Source organism: Geotrypetes seraphini, chromosome 14, assembly GCF_902459505.1.
Source record: "Geotrypetes seraphini chromosome 14, aGeoSer1.1, whole genome shotgun sequence".
Taxonomy (NCBI): Eukaryota; Metazoa; Chordata; class Amphibia; order Gymnophiona; family Dermophiidae; genus Geotrypetes; species Geotrypetes seraphini.
The window spans coordinates 12,584,136-12,592,759 of record NC_047097.1 but is presented as its reverse complement, the minus strand read 5'-3'; positions in this window follow the sequence as shown (position 1 = coordinate 12,592,759).

The window sequence follows — 8,624 nt, the reverse complement described above, 5'->3', positions numbered from 1 at the left end:
GGGGGTGTGGGGGGTTGTAACCCCCCACATTTTACTGAAAACTTCACTTTTTCCCTGTTTTTAGGGAAAAAGTTCAGTTTACAGTAAAATGTGGAGGGTTACAACCCCCCAAACCCCCCCTAACGCCGGCGCGATGTCTACTAAGTAAACTGGGGGGGTTCCCCGACAAAAACCCCTGTCGGAGCCCCTAAAAACTGTCATTTAGAGCGGCGCGGCGGCGCGCACTGCGCTCAATGGTTGGCGCGCGCTTTTGTCTTTCGTGCCGTTGTCTATGAACCGATTAACCTCATACCTCCCTTTGATGTATGAGGCAATTATATGCGGAACATTGCTGCGTATCAAGCCTCCTATGGATCGTTACAAATGCAGGCTTTTCCTTATTATGACAGGGATAGCGATGCAAATAACACGCAATTGGAAAAATTGTGACCACCTCAACTTTTCATTTTGGTGGGCCAGTTTATGTTTAGATTATAAATATGAAAAGATGAATGCTGATATGTTGGGGTATAGCAAAGTATTTAAATTGGTGTGGGGCCCGTTGACATCCTTTGTTAATTCAACATAATTGTCTTCATTTAATTTTCTGTTTATTTTTATACATGTCCAGGACGGGGTGGGGTGGGGGGGGGGATATCTTTTTGGTTTATTTCTTGATTGAATTGCTGGAAGGAAGGGGAGGGATATTTTTCTTCTGTAATGTTATTGATGGAATTTAAGTGCTTATGTTGTTTATTAATGTTTGTATAATTCATAGCACTTTGTATTCGTTTTGAAAATTAATAAAGTTTTTTTTTTTTTTAAAGAAACCCATATAATCTTGGTTTCACGCGTGACTCGAGGAGCGCAGAGAGAGGGGTGACATGATCGAGACATTCAAGTATCTCACGGGCCACATCGAAGTAGAAGAAGATATCTTCTTTTTCAAGGGTCCCGCGGCAACAAGGGGGCATCCGTGGAAAATCAGGGGCGGGAAACTGCACGGGGACACCAGGAAATTCTTTTTCACTGAAAGGGTGGTTGATCGCTGGAATAGTCTTCCACTTCAGGTGATTGAGGCCAGCAGCGTGCCTGATTTTAAGGCCAAATGGGATAGACGTGTGGGATCTATTCACAGAGAAAGGTAGGGGAGGATCATTGGGGTGGGCAGACTAGATGGGCCGTGGCCCTTATCTGCCGTCTATTTCTATGTTTCTATGACTCTGAAGTTCGCTGACAGGTCTACACCAGGGGCCAAATAAACCAAGCTCTGCTTCTGCTCCCCCACTTCGCTGGTTGCTGATGCTGTGTGAGGAAGTCCCTCTGGCCCACCCCATTCTGCTGCCTAGGGGTCTGCCTAGTTTAGATTGCTAGATTCCAGGTTAATGCAAGGTAGATCACTATATATATTTTTTTTATTTCTTTATTCATTTTAAAACTTTCAACAAGTAATTCATTATACAATCATATACACTATAATAATACTTATTAATCATATATTCACAGAAATCAAACTATAACTTCGCCCTCCCATCCTTCTTCCAATATAATCATATAATTTTATACATATAAAATCCTCCCCCCCTCCCCCCTTATACTCCAATAATCAAAAGGAGAAAAATCAATTATTAATTACTCAATTATAATTAATCCTTACAATAATTTGTTAATGGCTCCCAGACCTCCATAAACTTTTTATAACTTCCTCGTTGGACAGCTATTATTTTCTCCATTTTTAAAATATGGCACAATGAATTCCACCAAAAACTATAGCTTAATCTATCATAACTTTTCCAATTCCTTGTAATTTGCTGAATAGCAAATCCTGTTTTTTATTTATATGTTTTGATTTGCTGTAAACCACTGTGAAGCCTCTAAAGGCCAAATGACGATATATCAAGTGATAACATGAACTCAGAAAACATGCATGCATTTTATCTATCTTATCAAATGATAGAGTCCAATCCCTTTTCTAAATCCCTTCATTTTCATATTCAAAGGACTAATTTGCATACAGTAATTCTGATTCATAGCTAGTTCCTATATTTTGGTCATTAAAGAGCAGTTTTCTTCCCAGTTAACCACAGGAATACAAAAAAATGGAGACAGAAGGCTGATTGGTTATTTCTTTCCTTTGAAGGAAAAATACTGGAAAGAGACAACTACTTAGAAATCTCCATCTGTTCTGAAGCACCAGATGGCTTCACGTTCACGTAGACCCTCTTTAGGCATATTATCCTACTGAAAGAATGGGCTACAAACCCCAAAATGAGTTCGGAGAGAAAGGACTTGGGAAAGGCTAATTGTATCCTATTAATTCAACTTCCCAGTTCAAAGCATTTTCAGATCTGTAGAAATGAATTTTCCATTGACAGGACAACAACCCCCCCCCCCCCAAATATGTTAGACATGTTAATGCAGTAGTCATGTGACTTCAATCATGCACACCCTATTGAAAAGACACAATATTACATTCAGAAAGAGCATTTGAAAGTCGAGACCTGCAATATACAGCAAGCTCTGAGGATATCGGTCATTTATTTAGCTCTCTAATTCAGGACTCTGCAAAAGTGTAGTGTTGGTGTACTTTTTCTAAAATATCTCAACTAACGCTCCTAGGAAATCATTTTAGAGAGCCTCTGCCATCTCTTAATTCTCTTTTATATGTGGAGAAGGGGTCTTTCTAAAATCACATAGCTATATACAGAACAAACTTCCCGCCCCCCCCTTTTAGTAAACTGCGATAGTAGTTATTAGTGCAGGGAGCCGTGGAGCATTCATTGCAGGTCCCTGCGCTAATAACCACTATCGTAGTTTAGTGCAAGGGGGTGGGGGAGAGTGGCACAGACCAAAGGCCTTTCAACCTCAGATCCTATTTCTGACAGTCACTAGAGAGTACACAACAGGGCTTTTCAGAGGCCCAGGCCAGCGTAAATTCAGATGGAAAAGCAGTTAAGGCAGATATTTTAATTGTGGATGTATGCAAATTTATTTATAATTAAGGAAAAATCCAGTAGCCAAGTTAATTTTAGGGTTAATATTTAAAAGTACTAAACTGGTCAGGAGAGAGTCCTGGCTAGTTAAAATACACTGGCTGGTTCTAGATGAGATATTCAATGGCAGTCTGGGGCAGAGCTGCAGATAGCTAATGAAGCTGTGATGTACGCATATGTAAATTAATGCATTTGAATTATTATGTGGCAGTAATGGCACAAGCATCATTTGGGGAGGCCATGGGAGAGCACTGCCACCTCCCCCCCCAAGGGTGATATTACTAAATTGTCCTGCTCTCTGTAAGCTCTTCTGAGCAGGGTCCATCTATTGTATGTTAAAACGTACAGTGCTGCTTATGCCTTTCAGCGCTTTAGAAATAATAAATATTACTTCCTTACCTTTTGCCCCCCTTCAAAGTAAGCAAGTACCCTCAAATTCTATTAATGTCACCCAAAATTGTGCGCGTACATTGGTACACATAGCTGATGTACATGCATGACTTGAATAATTGACTTAATCAGTGCTGATAATTGGCAATTAACACCTTGTGATTGATGCTAATTGGGGACTAATTAAAATTTAAACACACAACTCGGAATACACAATTTTGTAAAAAAAAATATGCACCAGTTAGAAACATAGAAACATAGAAAGATGACGGCAGAAAAGGGCCACAGCCCATCAAGTCTGCCCACCCTACTGACCCACCCCATTAAGTCTGAATGCTGATGACCTAGTTCCTGAAAAGGGGGTGTGGTAAGGGGCAGATCATGGACGTTGTTTTCAGTTATGCACCAGTTTATAGAATATGCACTTAGGCGGCCTAAATGCATAACCAGCACTAAGCATGATTGTGCATAATCTCAATACAATCACACTTAGCGCGCACTAGTCAGAGCTGATTTGTTTAGGTGACATATATAGAATAAGCTCCGTAATCTACACTGATGAGTCATGGGAGCCTATCAGTGGTATGCAGTCAGAGCCTTCATGGGATTCGCCCCACCCCCTAAAGGCCCTGAGGGCACTGCTCTTAATTTGATTGGTTGAGCAGGCAACAGGCAGATGTTGCTCAGCCAATCAAATTCAGATGAGTACAGTCAGGGCCCTCAGGGGGTTTGGAGAATCCCCAGCCCAAGAGCCCTGCTTTTTTTTTTTTTGTTTGTTTACTTTTTGTTTGATGCAGTTTGGTTGATCAGGCTGCCTACTCAACAAATTAAACCATTAAAATTAAAAAAGCAGGGCTGTAGTGTATGGAATAAGTAATCACAAACTAAAACTAGAAATAGGTAGACAAAAGTTAAACTGAATCACCAAGAAGCCAGACTGCATACAGTGTAACACCATAGAAACAGTGATGCAAGTCCCCTAACATTGTGAAAAAAGGTATAAAGATAGCAGATGTAAATTTGAAGAAAAAATCCCCCCCGAGAAATAACCATCATCACTTTACAAATTAACAAATAACAATAAAACAAAAATAGAAAATAAGACAACACAGTTTTATTGGACTAATTCATTTTCAGTTAGCTTTCAGAAGCCAAAACCTCCTTCCTCATGTCAGTAAAGTATACTGCTGTTATGGTATCCTGTCCTGACTTAAGGAAGGGTTTTTTTTTCAGTTAGTCAAAAATGTATAAAAATTAGTCTAATAAAAGGATCATTTTATTTCCATTTTCTATTTATAAACATTTATCAACGCAGTTTCAATGCTACTTTATCCTAAAGCAACTCCTAAAGCAACTAAATAAATAAATAAAATAAATAGAACATTTTTTTCTGCCTTTGTCATCTCTGGCTTTTGCTTTCCTCATCTTGTCACTCTCTTCCTTCCATCCACTCTCTGCCCTCTCTCTGCCTTTCCATATGGCATCTGCCCTCTTTCTATATCTCTTCCAGAAACTGTCTGCCTCCTCCGCCTTCCATCTCTCCCTCCCGTCATTGGTCTGGCATCCATCTTCTTCCCTTCCCTCTCCTCCCTTCCCCCCATGGTCTGGCATCTCTGTCTCCATCCCTTCCATCTCTCCCCCCTCCCAACTCAGATCTGATATCTTTGTCTCCTTCCCCCTTTCCTCTCGCCAGATCTTGTATCTCTGTATCCTTTCTCCTCCTTCCCCCTTGCTTTGGCATCTCTCTCCTCTTCTCTCCTTCCCTTCCTTCCTCCCCTTCTGGTAGTCTGGCATCTCTCTCTCTCCTCTCCCTTTCCTTTCTTTGTCTTCCTTCTCAATTTATTTTCTTCCTCTTTCTAGATTAAATTCTTTCTTACTATCCAGTCCTCAATTTTCCTCTTTTCACCATGTCTACCTACAGCTTGCTACCTCTTTCCTTCACCCTCTCCAGCATCTCACTAACTCTATCCTATTTCCTCCATCTAGCATGTGCCCTTTTTTTCATCATCCCCTCCTTCCATCCAGTATGTGCCCTCTTTCTCTACCTCCTTCCATCTAGTATCTTCCACTTTCACTTTCCTCTCCACTTCCATTCAGCATCTGCCCCCTCCACTTCCATTTAGCGTCTGCTCCTCTCTGTCTTCCCCACTTCCATCCAGCATCTATTCCCCTATCTCCCCTCCCCACCAATATCCAATGTTTCCCCCCTTCTCACTCTCTATCTACCACTCTTCCGTCATTATCTGCTCCTTCTCTCTCCCTTCACCCCACTTCTATCAGCATCTGCTCCCTCTTTCTCCCTCCATTCCAATTCCATCCAGTGTCCTGCCTCTTCTCTCTTCCTCCACCCCACTTTCATCAGTATCTGCTCCTCTCTCTCCCTCCACCCTATCCAATATACTTCCCCTTCTCTCTCTCTCCCTCTACCCTATTTCCATCCAGCATCTGGGAAATCAGCAGCGGCAGAGAAAGGTGGGAGATGCCGGTTTGCCAGCTGCACTTCGTGCTTGCACCCAGGGCAGACCGCCCCCCCCCCCCTTCCTGGTATGGCACTGCTGAGAAGATTTACTCTGGTGTGAAAAGAATCCCCAATTTCATCATAACCTGCATCAAGGAGCCATAAAACCCTCACTTAAGCGGATGCACAGAAAGCGGCCATCCTGCAAACTGCAGTAAGATAGGTAAATGGTATAACTTTTGAGTGCACTTTCTTGATGTGATAATGTGGCTTTTTAGAATCTTCCCTCTATATGAAACATAGAGACATAAGAACATAGCAACATGAAGACAGATAAAGACCATATGGTCTATCCAGTCTGCCCATCCATCCCTTCATCTCCTCTAGAAATCCTGTGTACTTGTCCAAGCTTTCTTGAATTCAGATACAATCTTCATCTCCACCGAAAGGATGTTCAACAAACTCACCACTCTTTCCTTGAGGAAATGTAATTCCCCCCCCTCCACCTGAGCAACGTATTAATGCACCTTCTTGTCCAGTTTGTCTGGCTTGACTAGATTGTAAGCTCTTTTGAGCAGGGACTGTCTCTTCTGTGTTTTGATGCACAGCGCTGCGTATGTCTAGTAGCGCCAGAGAAAGGATTGGCATCAAGTCAAACAAGTTGGAAGCCACTGAAACTCTATTTTTGGGGGCTATACTTTATAATTCTACAGCCTCTCAGGGGTGAGTGGCCTGGCCAGCACCTTTCTGTTACATACGTTGCTCTGACACTTGTTAGCGTAGAACGTGTTTCGCCCACTTGCCTGCATCAGCATAACAGAATGGTGGAATACAAGTGAAACCAAATTCATGCACAAAGAATCCAAAGATAGCGTTAGAGCAAATATTTTGTATTCTACTATAATATTCATTACCATAGAAACAGAGAAAATGACAGCTGTCTAAACTAGGATACATCTAGAGAAAAAGTCTTGCTGAAGGCCACAAGAAAGAATATGGCAAAACGACTTGCCAGCTCATCTCCTGACACATGCCCGGTGGTGTCGTAAGGGTGAGCGGCACTCGGGGCGGTGGTGCCCCTCCCCTGCCCCCCCCTTTTTTACTCCCCCAACATGAAGTTGCTGCCCACGTCGGTGTCGTCTCGTCCTTTGACATTACAGTGTTCCCCTGTGAATTTGCGGTTCGCGAATCGCGGACTCACTAATTCTCGGCATTCTCCGACCGCCTCTTCCTGTACTAAATTCAGGCTACACCAATCAGGCGCTGCGTGCCAGAGCAGCTCCTGATTGGTGCAGCCTGACTTTAGCAACAGGAAGAGGCGGTTGGAGCAGACCGCGAGTGATTTTGCACCCGCCGGCGCCCCAGCTGCTCTCTCCTGCCTATAAAAACCATATTTGCAGTTTTTGCAAAATTCGCGGGGGTTCCTGGGGGTACTGTACTTCCTAGGTGTGGGTCCCATAAGTGATGTCAGAGAGAGCGCCGATGCCGATGTGGGCAGCAACCTCGCGCCGGGGGAGTAAAAAAAAAGGTAGGGGGAAGGCAAGGGGCATGCGAGTGCGGCAAGGAGAGGAGCGGGAGGGTGGAGAGAAGGAGGAAGGGAGCCGTGCCTTTAGGAAGACCACCCCCAGGGAAGACCGCCCCCCTTCGCACCCCCTTCACTACGCCACTCCACATGCCATAGCAAATCTTTAACCTGAACCCTGTTGGCATGGCTTGATGTGTTATGTTTTCTACATTAGCCTGTTGAGACGTGAGGTGCTTTTGGTGGTTAGAGAGAGAGTGTGAAGGTCCAGAGGAACATATTGTAAGAACTTATGACTACAACTAGAGCTTAGTGGCCAACTGAAAATAGGGGCACTGAGACATTTTGGTTCTACTTCCTTCATTAAATCTTGAGATCTTATGTAGTGAGCACATGATCATAATGAGATAATTTTATGAAAAGGTATTTTTGCAGGAAAGACAAATAGGCACATATTTTGCTCCTAATTTATAAAGGCAACATATGTGTCTGTCTGCCTTGATAAAGTTACCTCAGGGAAAGTTAAGATATGCATTTACACCTGTTGTATCATAGTGGCAAAAGGCCCACCAAGGTTTGTGTGGATATATGTATCGATTTTATAATATATGCCAAATGCGTGTATCATGCCCAGCCTCCACTCAAACGCACCTATGCCTATACCATATTTTTTAAGAAGCTGATCCCAGATGAACTGCTCCAAAATAAAATTTCTTTATTAAAATAATCCCCCAACGTCGTCAATGTTTCACCCATCCTTGGGCTGCTTCAGGATGTGGGAAGGCTAAAGGATTTGCGATCCCAACTAAAATGTACAAAATTGCTCAGCAACACTCGGGGGAAGATTCTCAAAACGCTAACATGGTCGCTAAACTGGTTTCAGCCGGTTTAGTGTTCATGTATTTTAGTAGTGGATTATCAAAACGGCTTACCGTGGTCTGTTACGAGCTTCCTAGCACTCTCTGACTCTGCCATACAAATGCATTACAAAGTCATTAATATTTAAATGAGCACTCCATGTGATTTTCTGTTATCGCCGGATGATTCTCTAACCTCATTGTCCTACAATTGCGAGCAAAATTTTCCAGCAGGTATGGGCCTTACTTTCTAGTCAGTGCCTGAGCACTGATTGGCTCAGGCATCGACAGGAAAGTAAGGCTTGACAGCTCAGACCTGCCAAAAACTTTTGCCGCCATCAAGCACCCCTTCCCCCAACCCCCTCTGGCAGTGGGAGGGATGCCTACTCCCTACCACCGCTGCCGTTAAGCAAACCCTCCTGACA